This window comes from Sphaeramia orbicularis, chromosome 16 (genome assembly GCF_902148855.1).
Source record: "Sphaeramia orbicularis chromosome 16, fSphaOr1.1, whole genome shotgun sequence".
Taxonomy (NCBI): Eukaryota; Metazoa; Chordata; class Actinopteri; order Kurtiformes; family Apogonidae; genus Sphaeramia; species Sphaeramia orbicularis.
In genome coordinates this window covers 13,752,984-13,767,773 of record NC_043972.1, presented here as the reverse complement: position 1 = coordinate 13,767,773, position 14,790 = coordinate 13,752,984, and the positions used below count along the sequence as shown (strand labels likewise).

The 14,790-nt window shown below is 36.6% G+C and overlaps 1 protein-coding gene across 1 annotated transcript in view; it reads left to right on the top strand.

Moving 5' to 3' along the window:
• Window positions 1-8,214: 8,214 nt before the first annotated feature.
• The window catches only part of LOC115435177 (zinc finger protein 516), a 91,711-nt gene continuing 85,135 nt past the window's right edge, over window positions 8,215-14,790 (top strand). Inside the window, exon 1 of the mRNA XM_030157421.1 lies at window positions 8,215-8,283. The gene's annotated coding sequence lies outside the window, so the exon portion shown is untranslated. The remainder of the gene's footprint in view (window positions 8,284-14,790) is intronic.

Below are 14,790 nucleotides of genomic sequence, written 5' to 3'. Positions count from 1 at the left end.
TTGTGTTTTACTTATTTAAGTGTGTGTGTGTGTATGTGTGTGTCCGCTGCTCCGTCCAGGGGTGTGTTTGGTTTTTTTTTTCCATGTAATAATTAACTGAAGGGTTGTGGTGTGTTTCCCAGAGTGGAGCGGATTTTCTAAAGCATAAAACTGTGCATTTTATTGTTGAGTTTATGTGAGACATTTACAGTGTGGTGTGTGTGTGTGTGTGTGTGTGTGTGTATGGGTGTGGATGTGTGTATTATGCGTGAGAGAAGATCACGTTTCAAGAATGCAGCTCTGCATTCTAGTAGATCTGTGTTTGTGTCGGAGGAGGATTCACGTGTTTCCTGTTCAGTTCAGTAGATCACCTTTCATCAGGACTTCATTAATTTAACCCTCAAACACCTGAACCTCCACCCATGACATAAAGAATCAACCCATCTAAACTGGTTAATACCTGCTGATCCACTAATCCTATCAATACATGTAAATAATTGGTGTAAAATACAGTTTTACGTCAATTATTCAAAGGATAAAATGTACAAAACATGTAAAATTGAGAATAAAATGCACAAAATACCTGAAAAAGGAGGAAAAAATATCCAAAAAAACGTGAAATGTGTCATACAAGTGAAGAAATCCATCTAAAGTGAGGAGAAAATGAACTAATTACTGGAAAAATTAGCAGATAACGCTCAAAAGCCAAAACCATCGACTAATCTAAACTGTTTAATACCTGTTGATCCACTAATCCTATCAATCCATGTCAATAATTGGTGTAAAATACAGTTCTTCATCTTTTCATGGTCGTCAGATATGACCACATTTGGACATTCAGAGGCTCCGTAGTTACCGTGGAAACACTGTCATCTTCTACAACATTGATTCACCAGTAAAACCCATGGAGTTGGATCAATGACAGTGGATGGAAATGACTAAAAATGAATTTAAAAAAACCCTACAAAATAATAAATAATGTGGGAAAGTAAGCAAAAAATTTACTAAAAGTGACAAAAAAAAACCCCAAAACAAAACAAAAAAACCAACCAAATTAACAAAAAGAGCCGAAATAACACACCTATGGTCATGAGCTTTGGGTCATGACTGAAAGGACCAGGTCCTGGATACAAGCGGTCAAAATGAGTTTCCTCCGCTGGGCCTCCGTGGCTGGGCGCACCGTCAGGGATAGGGGGAGGAGCTCAGTCACCAGGGAGGAGCTCGGAGTAGAGCCGCTGCTCCTCCACATCCAGAGGGGCCAGCTGAGGTGACTCGGGCATCTGTTTCGGATGCCTTCTGGACGCCTCCCTGGGGAGGTGTTCCGGGCATGTCCCATCGGGAGGAGGCCTCGGGGAAGACCCAGGACACGTTGGAGAGACTATGTCTCTCGGCTGGCCTGGGAACGCCTCAGGGTCCCCCCAGAAGAGCTGGAGGAGGAGTCTGAGGAGAGGGAAGTCTGGGCGTCCCTGCTTAGACTGTTACCCCCACGACCCGGCCCCGGATAAAGCAGAAGATAATGGACGGATGGATAATGAGTAAAATGAACAAAAATGAATAATAAACAAACAATTCAATAAGTAACATGAACAAAATAAGCCACAAAATGAACAAAATTGAAGAAAAAAAGGAAAATGAAGTAAAACAAGTATCGACAAGCACTGATTCACCAGTAAAACTAGTGGAGTTGGTTCAATGACAGTGGATGAAATGAACAAAAATAAATTAAAAAACTACAAAATAATAAATAATGTTGGAAAAATAAGCAACAAAAAAAAAAAAAAAAAAAAACTGAAGTAAAAAAATAAAAAGTTGAAGTAAAGCAACAAAATGAACAAAAAGAGGCAAAGTAATGAATAAAGATGAATAAATCAACAAAGTAATAAGTAACATTAACAAAATAAGCTACAAACTGAACAAAACTGAAGAAAAAACAAAAAATGAACTAAACCATGGAATGACAAACATTGATTCCCCAGTCAAACCCATGGAGTTGGATCAATGACAGTGGATGGACACACTGGGTTTATGTTCAATAATAAATGAAATGAACAAAAATGGATTTTAAAAAATGTACCAAATAATAAATGATGTAAAAATGTAAGTAAAAAATTGACTAAAATGAATTTTTAAAAAAAATGCAACAAAAAGACCATAAACAGCCAAAGTGATCAATAAAATGAAGAAAAATGAATAAAAAAAAATCAACAAAACAACAAGTAACATGAATAAAATAAGCAGCAAACTGAACAAAATAGATGGAAAAATAATAAAATAGGAAATAGGGTAAGGGTTAGGGAAGGAAGGAAAATAATAAAATAGGAAATAGGGTTAGGGTTAGGGAAGGAAGGAAAAATAATAAAATAGGAAATACAATGAACAAAAAAATAAAATAATTAAAATGACAAAATGAATAAAAAAAATGAACAAAATAAGGTGGTTTTAAGTTCAGTTAATGACAGATTTGACTGAAAAAGTCACTTTTTCTTCAGTTTTTTCTGTTTTTGTTATAAAACCTTTACATTTACTCTGAGCTTTAATGAACATCTACATGAAATATGATAAAACATAAAAGAAAATACAGGATTTAGACTCAAAAATGTTAATTCAGAGGATAATATTAGAATAAATGGTAATAAATCATTTAGGAATTAGCATTAGTGTGTATTAGGTGTGAGTCTGAGACAGTATATCTACACACACACACACACACACACATGAACACACACACACACACAACGCAGTAACTGCTGTGTGATTATAGGAGGTTGTGTTTGTGTGTGTGTGTTTCAGTGTGTGTCAGTGTGTGTGTCAGTATGTGTTATGTGTACGTGTGTGTGTTGTGTGTATGTGTGTCATTGTGTGTTGTGTGTCAGTGTGTGTTCATGCGTCAGTGTGTGTTGTGTATATGTGTGTTGTGTGTCAGTGTGTGTTGTGTGTACATGTGTGTTGTGTGTCAGTGTGTGTTGTGTGTACATGTGTGTTGTGTGTCAGTGTGTGTTGTGTGTACATGTGTGTTGTGTGTCAGTGTGTGTTGTGTGTACGTCTGTATGCGTGTGCCAGTGTTTGCTGTGTGTACGAGTGTGTGTGTCAGCGTGTGTTGTGTGTATGAGTGTGTGTTGTGTGTCAGTGTGTGTTGTGTGTACATGTGTTTGTGTGTCAGTATGTGTTGTGTGTACGGGTATGTGTTGTGTGTCAGTGTGTGTTTGTGTGTTGTGTACATGCATGTGTTGTGTGTCAGTGTGTGTTGTGTGTACATGTGTGTTTGTGTGTCAGTGTGTGTTGTGTGTACATGTGTGTTTGTGTGTCAGTGTGTGTACATGTGTGTTTGTGTGTCAATGTGTGTTGTGTGTCAGTGTGTGTACGTGTGTTGTGTGTATGGGTATGTGTGGTGTGTCAGTGTGTGTTTGTGTGTACATGTGTGTGTTTTGTGTACGTGTGTATTTTGTGTACATGTGTGTGTTTGTGTGTCAGTGTGTTTTTGTGTGTACTTGTGTGTGTTTGTGTCAGTGTGTGTTGTGTGTACATGTGCGTTGTGTGTCAGTGTGTGTTGTGTGTCAGTGTGTGTGTTTGTGTGTCAGTGTGTGTTGTATGTATGTGTGTGTTTGTGTGTTTTGTGTACGTGTGTGTCTGTGTATACATGTGTTTTTGATGTGTCAGTGTGTACATGTGTGTGTCAGTGTGTACGTGTGTGTCAGTGTGTACATGTGTTTTTGTGTTTGTGTGTACATGTGTGTGTCAGTGTGTACATGTGTGTGTTTGTGTGCATGTCCAAACACACTCTGCTGTTCTGATTGGAGGCTGAACACTGATCAGACGTCTGTGTGTCTTCAGTCACTGAACATCCCCAACATGGCCGCCTCCCACTGATGTACGCTGAGCGAACAGGAATGACCTCTGACCTCTGCTCAACACACACACACACACACACACACACACTGACACTTATTCCATATGACTTCAACACACGATGAGCCGCGTTTCCACTTTACAGCTGAAATTGACGGACGATCACAGATAATGTGTCGCAGCGAAGCAGCCACAGATCGTATGTTTGAGTTCCATCCTCATGGTTTAGGAGCTGAGTTTTATTCTAATTAGTCTTTTCTATGATGATAAAAATGTGCTGTGATTCAAAATAAATTGGTAATAAATAAAAAAAACAGTAACATAAACGCATCTACACCTGGAAAAGTATCTTTTTTTTTTTTGTTCAAAGTGATTTTTATTACATATCGAGTCACAAAAAAACATAATACAGTCTTTTTTGTTTTTTTTGTTTTGTTTTTTAACCCAAACCCATGAACATTCCCACCCTGTTGCACAAAAAAAAAAAAAAAAGTTAATTGACAATAACAATAATGATAAATAAATAAGGAACACAGATGTTAGTCACAGACTCGTATTAATCAGACTACTGTGGAATAAGTGAGGGATCCACCTCTTCTATGGGATTCAGAACAGGTTGCCAGGTACTGAAAAACTTCCTTTTATAGAATATCTAATTTTTTCCAATGTTAAATGATGTAAGAGATCCAGAAACCAAGATTTAAATGTTGGAGGTTGTTTATCTTTTACATTTTAGTCGTATTACTTTATGAGCTTGAAGAGTGGTGAAGGCAATTAGATCTTTAGATTTTTAGTTAAAATGAAAAGGATGTGATGTAATGCCAAATATTGCAATTGTTGCCTCAGGTTCAATATGAGACCTTGTTACATCGAAAAGTATGTTTTATCATAAAAAACAAACACAAAAAAACAGACTGTGACATTAAATCAGATTCAGCTTTACTCATCCTCTCATTTACTGGAGGTTTTTCACGTCCAATTCAATGGAGTTTGATGTTAAAGTGGAGTGAAGGATCAAATTATAAGATGATTTTATCAGGAACATAGACGTAAAGTGTCTGATAGTGTCGTCTTTGTGTACATAAATACATCCAACAGACACAAAGGGGGTTTATTTCTCAACCCTTTAAAAACATTTGTATCATATTTGCTACACCAGGTTCTCAGACCTTTATCTGATCAACAGGATCAATACTTTCCTTGTAAACCTGTTGTATGTGACCCGATACATGTTTTTTGCCCCCTGGTGGATTATCATCCCACTGCAGCCAGTTTTTTTTTCCCCTTTTCAATATGGACGCTAACGTTAAATTATCCTACACACATTTTGTAGGAAAGTCTTTGTTAGGTCAAGAAGAACATTTAAATTGTTATTTGGTTGAAAATTTTAAAATATTTAAACATATTGAAATTATGGTGCAATTCAAGGGAAATAAAACAATTGTAAAAAATTTTTATGTAAAAAAAAAATAAAAATGAAAATAAAAAAACAACTTATTTTTGGAATTTGAAATTTATTTTTGTATCTAAAGTTAACGTTGTGAGCAAAAACTTGCCAAAAACGCCCAATGTATCGAATGTGATAGAAATAATTTCTCATAAACAAAATGATACGGCAAATTTTTTTGTATGTACTGCAAAAAAGTGGTGTCTAAAAACTAAATGAAAACACTAAAACAAAGGACAAAACTAGTGAAAACAAGTGAAATATGTGTTCATGCTGCAAGAGAATTCCACTGGAACGGATGTGTTGAATTCAGATTAAATCTATAAATAAACATGTCTACAGATGGATGAACACTTACAATATGAAACTAACCCTAAAAACAAGATCAATTATCCAACACTCATAAATCTAAGGGTTGCTTTTTTTTTTTATCTTGGTAAGAACCAGATAATTTACAGTGTGGATTATATTAAAGGATGATAAACATTTCAGTTTCAATAAATGTGAATTTTCTGGCTGGTTTTCAACAGTTCTGGTTTTACTGGGTTAAATCTACGACAGTGTGTAAAACAGATCCAGTTAAACTGATGAAGTGCGTTTATAAAAGTGTCATGGACTGTTGAACACAGATTCAAATCAGATTGTGTTTGTGGTGTCGCTGATGAAATGCGCAGAACAGGATTGAAAACCTGCTCATCTGAATGTGAAAGTGGTTTAACTTTAAGGTATTTACACTCTGACAGTTAGTGGTTTGGGTTCCAAATGACTCATGTTCATTTATGTTTCTAAAACAGCAGAAATGTTCCTTTATAAAAGAACGATACTTTCAATTTGTGGAGTTTCTGGAGGAGGACAATTATTATTATGATTATTATTATCATAACCTTTGTTTAACCAGGAAAAAAAAGTTTAAGATTAAAAATCTCTTTTTCCAGAGTGTCCTAGAACAGACTGCAGCAGAAGTTACACAAACTTGAACCTACAGCCATACATCTGCACATAATAAATCTTACCAAGATTATTTTCACTTGTTCCACTGTCAGATATTCCTGCATAATTCAAGATTTTTTTTTTTGCCTAATTCATGCAAAAAAAAAAAAAAAAAAAGAAAAAAAGAAAAAGTGAATTAAGTGTGATGAGATATTTTGATTGGAAATGAGAAAAATATACTTGGTAAAATTTTGATTTTTGCAGTGTGTGTATATATATACATATATATATATATATATATATATATATATATATATATATATATATATATATATATATATATATTTAGGTAAAACAATCTTACTATGAAGACTTGAAACAAGTATATTCTGATTAAAATAAGAACTGTATCATTCTATAATCTTTAGATAATATTTTCTTATTTTAATAAAACTTGAGAAGTCTAATTTTCTCACTGCACTGAAAGATAATTTTACTTGAAATAAGACATTTTAACCCAATAATGACTTTAATCTTCTTATTTTGTACAGGCCTTTTTTTTTGTTTGTTTGTTTTTTTTTACAGTGTACACACAGACCAATCTGATATAAAGTGGATCAGATTAGTCAAATCCCATCATGACAGCCTAGAAATAATTACAACTCCAAACTTTTTGTCTTTGTTATAGTGTAAAAAGTAAATTCCCTTTTAAAAAATTTACACTTGAAAACTATGCTTTCACACAAAATGTGAAAAAGTTCTAAAAAAACAAAACAAAACAAAACAGTTCATTAGTCATTTTAGTTCAGGGGTCACATTAACCTTATTTTGGTCTGACAGTGGATCAGACCAGGAAAATAAGAACAGAATAAACTATAAATAATGAAAGTACAATGTTTCCCCCTTTGTTTTAGTGTAAAAAAAGTCTAATTATATAATTACCTATGGAATTTAAAGTGTTTTTGGACTATTGTGTTTTTAAGTTTTTTAAGTTTGTGGATACTGATGGAACCTGTACATTTAGTATGGGATGAATAAAGTATCTATCTATCTATCTATCTATCTATCTATCTATCTATCTATCTATCTATCTATCTATCTATTGTTCATTCGTTCATTCTATCTGTCTATTGTTCATTCGTTCATTCTATCCATCGTTCTATCACTCTATGTTAAAGTCTTACATTTGCTAACTATCCTTTCACAATAATATGAATAACCTGAACAAATATGACATTTTCAAAGTGTAATTGTATTAAACATTCTGTCTATTATTACATGTTTGGTGTATTTTTTTTTTTTTTTTAGATCCACTGTCATCTGTACGTTATAATGTACATGTGTAATAAACTGAGGTGTAATTATTGTTAAAATTTAACATATTTTATTCATAAATATCTGGTTGTTCATGTTATCCCCATTTTAAAGTGAACTGTGTAAATGTAAACACTTTCATCATGTTTCTCACTGTTTTTATTTGACTGCTTTTAATCCACTTCACATCATGTTGTTCTATATATGGAACCTGAACTAACCTGACTCTGCCCCCCCCCCCCCCACCCTCTCACTTAAACACATCACCGTTTGTCTGAAGCAGACCCTGTTAACGGACCCGGTGTTGGTTGGTCGGTTGGTGCGCACTTCTGGACTGCCTTCACACTATCAACAACTTTTCGCTGATGAGACAATAGCAGATAGTTCCATTTAATTGCGGAAGCGCCCATTTGGACCTGCGAACGGGGGAGACAGGAAACGGACCGACCCCCCACCGACGGACACCGGCGAACCTTTAAGACGAACCGTGTCACCGCGTGCGTAAAATCCACACATTTAGCGCTTTGTCGGATTGGAAACGGTCGGTGCGGCCGGTGTGCGCGGTTACGCAGAGGCAAGAGTCCGCCGTTCCACCCCTCCACCCCCCCCCCCCCACACACACACACACCCCCCCTCCCCTCGGGACAGAATGGACTCGTCCTACTCAATCATGCACTTCAGCTCGTCCGTGCACAGAGCATGCTTTCACCTTTAGGATTGTCTGCGCTTCTTCAAATCACCCTGGATTATCCGAGCGGAGGACGCAGGTACGCACGGCTGTTTTCCGTCTGTTTGACCCCGACTGACGCGTCATGTGTGAACGGGAGAGATGTGGAGGTGGATCCGAGGGTCTGATGTGCCTTTGAACTGGTTACAGAGGCAGGCAGGATGTGGAGGATGAGTAGGAAGAATGTGTGTGTGCGTGTGATCTACGCTCGGTTATCAGCGTCCAAAAAAACAAAAAAAACAAAGTGCGTAAAATAACGTCCGATCTGCACTTTTCACGGACTGTGTGAGGCGTAAATCGAGCTGTGATCACTTTTTGACTCGTGCTTGCGTGGTTGAATCAGCTTCAAGTTTGTTCCTCAAAGAATGGTAGGAATTGAACTCGTGTCTGCCCGACAAACATCTATGAAGGAAGGCAAAACTTTCCAGCAGCGCAAAAGCGTCAAAAACAAAAACGCGCATCTGTTAGTGTGCGTTTCATTCCGATTCCAAACACATGACACATTAGTGGCAACAGTAGAAGAAGAAGAGGAGGAGGAGGTGGAAGGAAAAAAAAAAAAAAAGGTAGAGTGTGGAGAAGAAAACATGTCGGAGGAGGAAAGAAAAGTGCTTTAATTGTCTTTTATTCACACGGTGATAGGCGCACTGGGTGGAGGAGGGAGGGGGTGAGGAGGAGGAGGGGGGGGGGGGGGCGCATTACATATTAGGAACTCGTGTCCTACATAATAGACAGGGCACAACTGCCACTGAGCAAGGCACAGGTGCCAACAAACAACCGGCGGCTTCTTGTAAGTAATATGAGGATGTGAAACCGCTGGAAGGTGAAGATGCGCCTGCGTTTGTTCTTTTAAAGACCCACAAGTCATCTGCATACGGGGCGCGTGCTGTGTGAGTGTGTGCGCGCGCTCCCTGTGTATTTATATATGTATGTATGTGGTGGTGCTTAAACATGTGGTGAGGGAGGAGTGAAGGGGGGGGGGGGTCGATCAGGGGGGGGGGGGGCGATCAGGGGGGTCTGAGCTCGGTTAAACTTTTTTTTTTTTTCCTCCTAAATGATGATGCACCTCCAGGATGTGAGGCTGATGGTGCGTTTAAGGACACAATAGGACCGTCCGTCACGCAGATGCTCGTGTGCCCTAACTGCGGCTCGTGTGTGTCCACTCCACGGACACAGCACAGGGGACAAAATGACAAAATGAGGGACTAAACCGCAAACGCATCATATCTTTTACGCACCAATGCGGAGCCGCGTCTATTCTGGACAGTTTCGACACATGGCCGTGAACGCATCATCATCAGATCCGTGTGATAGGAAGGGAAAGAGTCACGCGTGAAATCCCCGAGCCCGTGGGACTGGCGATGAGTAGTAGTGCACCGTGGGTAAACTTTTTTTTTTTTTTTCCTGCTTCTCCTTTTCGTCCTCCGTGTTTCGGGGCTTCTTTCCATTCATGCTGAGTTCACGTCCCCACAGAAGCTCCGAACTTTCCTTACTCGAGTTCAATGCGAAATAGTCGAACTCAGGCTGAGTGGATTCACCCACAGCTGAACCTCATTTAGCCCCATGTAGGATGAAAACACTCCAGTCAAGTGGATTTCATTTATGACAGTTGAACTAAACCACAGACTTGGAGTTTAATAGTGTCAGTTGGTGGCAAAATTTCCAACAGCATGTGAACGCATCTTCAATGAAACGACAGAGACGAGAGACAGAAACGGAGGACAGAAGGGACCTGTAGTCCTCAGCAGGGACACAGGAGTCCACTACAGAACCAGCATTTACTCCATTTTCTCACCGGAACAGTCGGAGTCTTCTGGTCTCAACTGGATCCGGACTCTCAGGCCTTTTGCTCCACCGGTCCTATTTCTTTTTTTTTTTTTTGTTGCTGTTTGAGCTGGTGTTTGAACCGGTGAGGAAGTGAGTGTCTGGCAGAGTTAATGCTGTTATCTGGAGGGCGTGTTCTCAGAGCAGCTGTGTGTTTTTGGGTTAAAGTGGTCATTTAGAGAAAGAAGAGCAGAGGACTGGAAGGGTCCATGTGGTCCACAGTAGAGGACTGGAAGGGTCTGCAGAAGGTCCATGTGGTCCACAGTAGAGGACTGGAAGGGTCTGCAGAAGGTCCATGTGGTCCACAGTAGAGGACTGGAAGGGTCTGCAGAAGGTCCATGTGGTCCACAGTAGAGGACTGGAAGGGTCTGCAGAAGGTCCATGTGGTCCACAGGAGATAAGGCTCATGTAGAGGACTGGAGGACTGATAAGAGTCCACCAGCGCAGATCCAGGAGGACTGACAGGACCGTGTCCAGAATCTGTACGAGTCCAACAAGACCAGGTAGAGTTAGACCTCCAGATGCAAGAACCCATAAGAACCCATTAGAACCCAGAAGAACTAGGGGTGTGTGTTGGCGAGAGTTTGGCAATACGATACAAACAGCTAGGATCACGATACGATACAAGGTTATTATCGTTAACGAATTAATGAACTGACGAAAACTAGAATTGTAAAAAATTTTCGTTAACTGAAATAAATAAAAACTATAATTAAAAGACAAAAACGATAACTGAAACTGTATTGTGTGTTTACAAAACTAAAACGGGTAAAAATTCTGGATAAAATTCTCTTCATTTTCGTCTTCGTCAATGTCGGATTGATATGAGATCGATTTATTTCGGTCAAGCAATTTTATCTGCTGGCAACATATGATATTTAATGGTTTGTCACTTGTGGTTTCCAGTCGTCTTCTGGTCCCCACTCTACCTGGAAACATGGAGACTAAAGTTGGGAGAAAGCAGCAGAGTCCTGTCTGAGATTTATTTGAATACGATTGAGAAGAAGAGAAAAGATACGACAAAACTAAAATTAATACTAAAACTAAACTAAAACTAAGCATGTAGAAAAAAAAAAAGAAAACTGATAAAAACTAGCAAACGTGCTCTAAAAACTAATTAAAACTAACTGTATTAGAGAAAAAAAAGTCAAAACTAAATAAAACTAAACTATAATGAAAAATCCATAACTATTAGTACCTTGATACGATATATCGCAATATATAACGATACTGTTAACGAGGCGATTAAATATATAAATAGTTTCTTATAGTTTTTATCTTTTCTTATAGTTTTTATTTCCTGGAAAAATGTAATTACACCAGAAATATGAACAAATACTAACGATATTATTATTCTTATTACTATTATTATTACCTAATGCATTATCACAAAAACTTTCCTCTATAAAAACTTCAGATAAATAAAGTTAGAACCTAACTGAGTCTGGTTTATTCCAGCTGTAAATGTAAAGTATCATGAAATAACTTTTGTTATGATTTGGTGCTTTACAAATAAATTAAATAAATTTGATTGAACATCCAGCTTCACCAGTACAGAAAACACACTATAAATGAATGAATGAATGAATAAATAAATAAACTTATGTTGTACAGTCGTTCCAGTTTCAGATCCTGCTCTAATGTTCCTATTCTATCAGTTGTGTAATAAATACATATTGTTCAGTCCCTGAATCATCCAACATCAGAACAGTAGTTTGGTTTAATCCAACAAAACAACCAACATCTGCCTCGTACAGATGGTAAAAGTGTTTTAGGATGTTTGAAATAACCATTATTTAACTAAACAGTGGTATTAATTTAAAAAAAAAAAAAAAGTACATGTATGACCTGCAGTATCACAGTAGTACATTTATAATATACAAAGAACAGAGTAAAATACACATGTGAATATAGTTGGGATGTAACGATTACCGGTAGAACGATAAACCGCAGTAAAATTCCTGACGGTTAGGATTACCATTTAAATTCTAATTATCATGATAACTGTGTTTGATTAATGCACTTTGAAAACTAATGGTACTGCACATTTACTGGAGAAGCAGCAGCATTCCAGGTACTTACTATCTGTCTGTCTGTCTATCGTTCTATCATTTTATCTATCGTTCTATCATTCTATCCATCTTTCTATGAAAAAGAAACTCAAACAATTCAAATTTGATCTGTAAAATGGTCAAACAGTGTCCATAAGGTGCCATCTTTAATGCACATTTGTATATTTGATAGTTTACATGTTAATATTTGAATGTTTCTGCCAACAGAAAGTACATTGTGGCTATTATTTAATTAAATTAATTAATTAATTAATTTCTTTATTTTTCAAAATACAACTTGGTTAAATTATTTCAGTGTGTATTAGTACTTTTTGAACATTTTGAGCATCATTTCAATAATACCGTGATAATAATGATAACCGTGATAATTTTGGTCACAATAACCGTGATATGAAATTTTCATATCGTTACATCCCTAGAATATAGAAATAAGAAGAAAACCAAAAAACAATATCTGCATTTGAATAAATGCCAAAAAATATCCATGCAGTACTTTTTAATATTGTGAAATGAAATACTGCTATATATTGTGGAACTATTTTCTTACTCCCTTAATAATAACAACCCATAATAATGTGTGTGTTGGAGCCACATCACACACACATAAGGGCACATTTAAGGATCATGATAATGAGGGTTCCTCTGGGGCATGACGGAGAACGGATCAGCACATAGTTCTGGAAAAGTCAAGACTAAAGCAGGGCGTGCACGTACATGTGTGTGCCCACGCGCCCGTGCATCCCATCCCTGTAGTCTGTATGTGTGAACATGACGCAGACAGAGGCGGTGTTTCATGGTGGAATCCTGATGGTGAACTCTTTAGATCTGCTTTGTGTTAGTTCTCGAACCTCTGGAGACCCAGTGATGGAGTTTTGTCCCCTACAGTGGGAAACGTTTCACAGCTTTAACAAAAAAACAAACAAAACAAAACCCCCACAAACTTAACCCACAAAGACCCAGAGCTACTTCTGTGGTCATTCCAACATACTTTTTCTCTATATTTAACTTTTCTATAATGATATATCACCATTTCTTATAATATTATCCTTTGTATTTTGCATTTTTTTCACTATAAATCATGTATTTTTCTGTATTTAATTCACTGATCATGTAGATGTTCATTAAAGCTCAGATTAGATTCGAAGGTTATTATATCAGAAACAGAAAAAAACTGAAGAAAAAGTGTCTTTTTCAGGCAAATATATCATTAAATGAACAGAAAGATAATTGAACAATTGAATTTTTGTAGTTTTATTTATTGAATTATTAGTTATCTCTAAATAAAGACAATATAAAATGAAACCAGTGAGAATCTTTGCTGTTTTAGAGCTTTATATGTTATAATTTCAGCTTAAAATTTAACTCTTAAAGACCTACAACTATGTCTGTGATGGTATTTTCCTCTATATTAAACTTTTTCTTTAATGATTATCACCATTTATTCTAATATTATCTTCTGTAATTTCCATTTTTCATTGTAAATCATGCATTTTTCTATATTTAATTCACTGATCATGTAGATGTTCATTAAACATCAGATTAAATTCAAAGGTTATTGTATAAAAAACAGAGAAAACTGAATAAACAGTGTCTTTTTCAGTCCAATCCTGTCATAACTGAACAGTGTGTCCATCCACTGTCATTGATCCAACTCCATGGGTTTGACTGGGGAATCAGTGTTTCAAGTTTTATCCATTTTGTTGCTTATTTTCTCCCAGTTATTTATTATTTTGTGTATTTTCTTATTTGTTTTTGTTCATTTTGTTCACTTTATTTTTTAATTTTGTAAAAAAAAAAAAAATGTGTTCAGTTTGTGGTTTATTTTTTTCATCTCATGTATTTGTTGATTTATTCATTTTGTTCTTTTTATTGTTGACTTTGGCTGTTTTTGTTCATTGTGTTTCTTATTTTAGTCTTTTTTTTAAACTTACTTTTAGTCTATTATTTGCTTCATTTTTCACATTATTATTTCTTTGCATTTTTTTTTTTCCATCTCCATGGGTTTTACTGGTTAATCAATGTTGTAGAAGATGACGGTGTTTCCACGGTAAACTACGAAGCTTCTGAACGTCCAACTATGGTCTTATCTGATGACCATGAAAAGATGAACTGTATTTTACACCAATTATTGACATGGATTGACAGGATTAGTGGATCAACAGGTATTAAACAGTTTAGATTTAGCGGCTGTTTGGGTCTTTATGGGTTAAAAACCTTAAAAAAAAAAACAAACAAAAACAGTGTCTGCTTGAAAAGACATTCCACAATAAATACACAAGCATCTGAAAAAAACGGTTGCATTATGCTGTTATTATTATTATTCTGATGATGTAACAAAGCCGTGGTTTGCATTTCCTGGGTCTCAGGAGGTTTGAAACCCCATCAGTGAAACCGTCTCTGTTCTTTTTACCTGTTGTTTGGTTCTTTTTCACTTTTCCGTTATGTTTCCATCATCCTTTAATACTTTCAGTCTCCTCCTCTTTTCTTATTTGGACTTTGTGTTGCGTTCACTGTCCTTTGCGGTCGTTCACCTTATTTGGACTTTGTGTTGCGTTCACTGTCGTCCTTTGTGGTTGTTCACCTGGTTTTGTCTTGTGTTGTAAGGCAGAGAAGGAGTTTCACAGACAGGATTACATCGTCTCCTCATGTCAGAT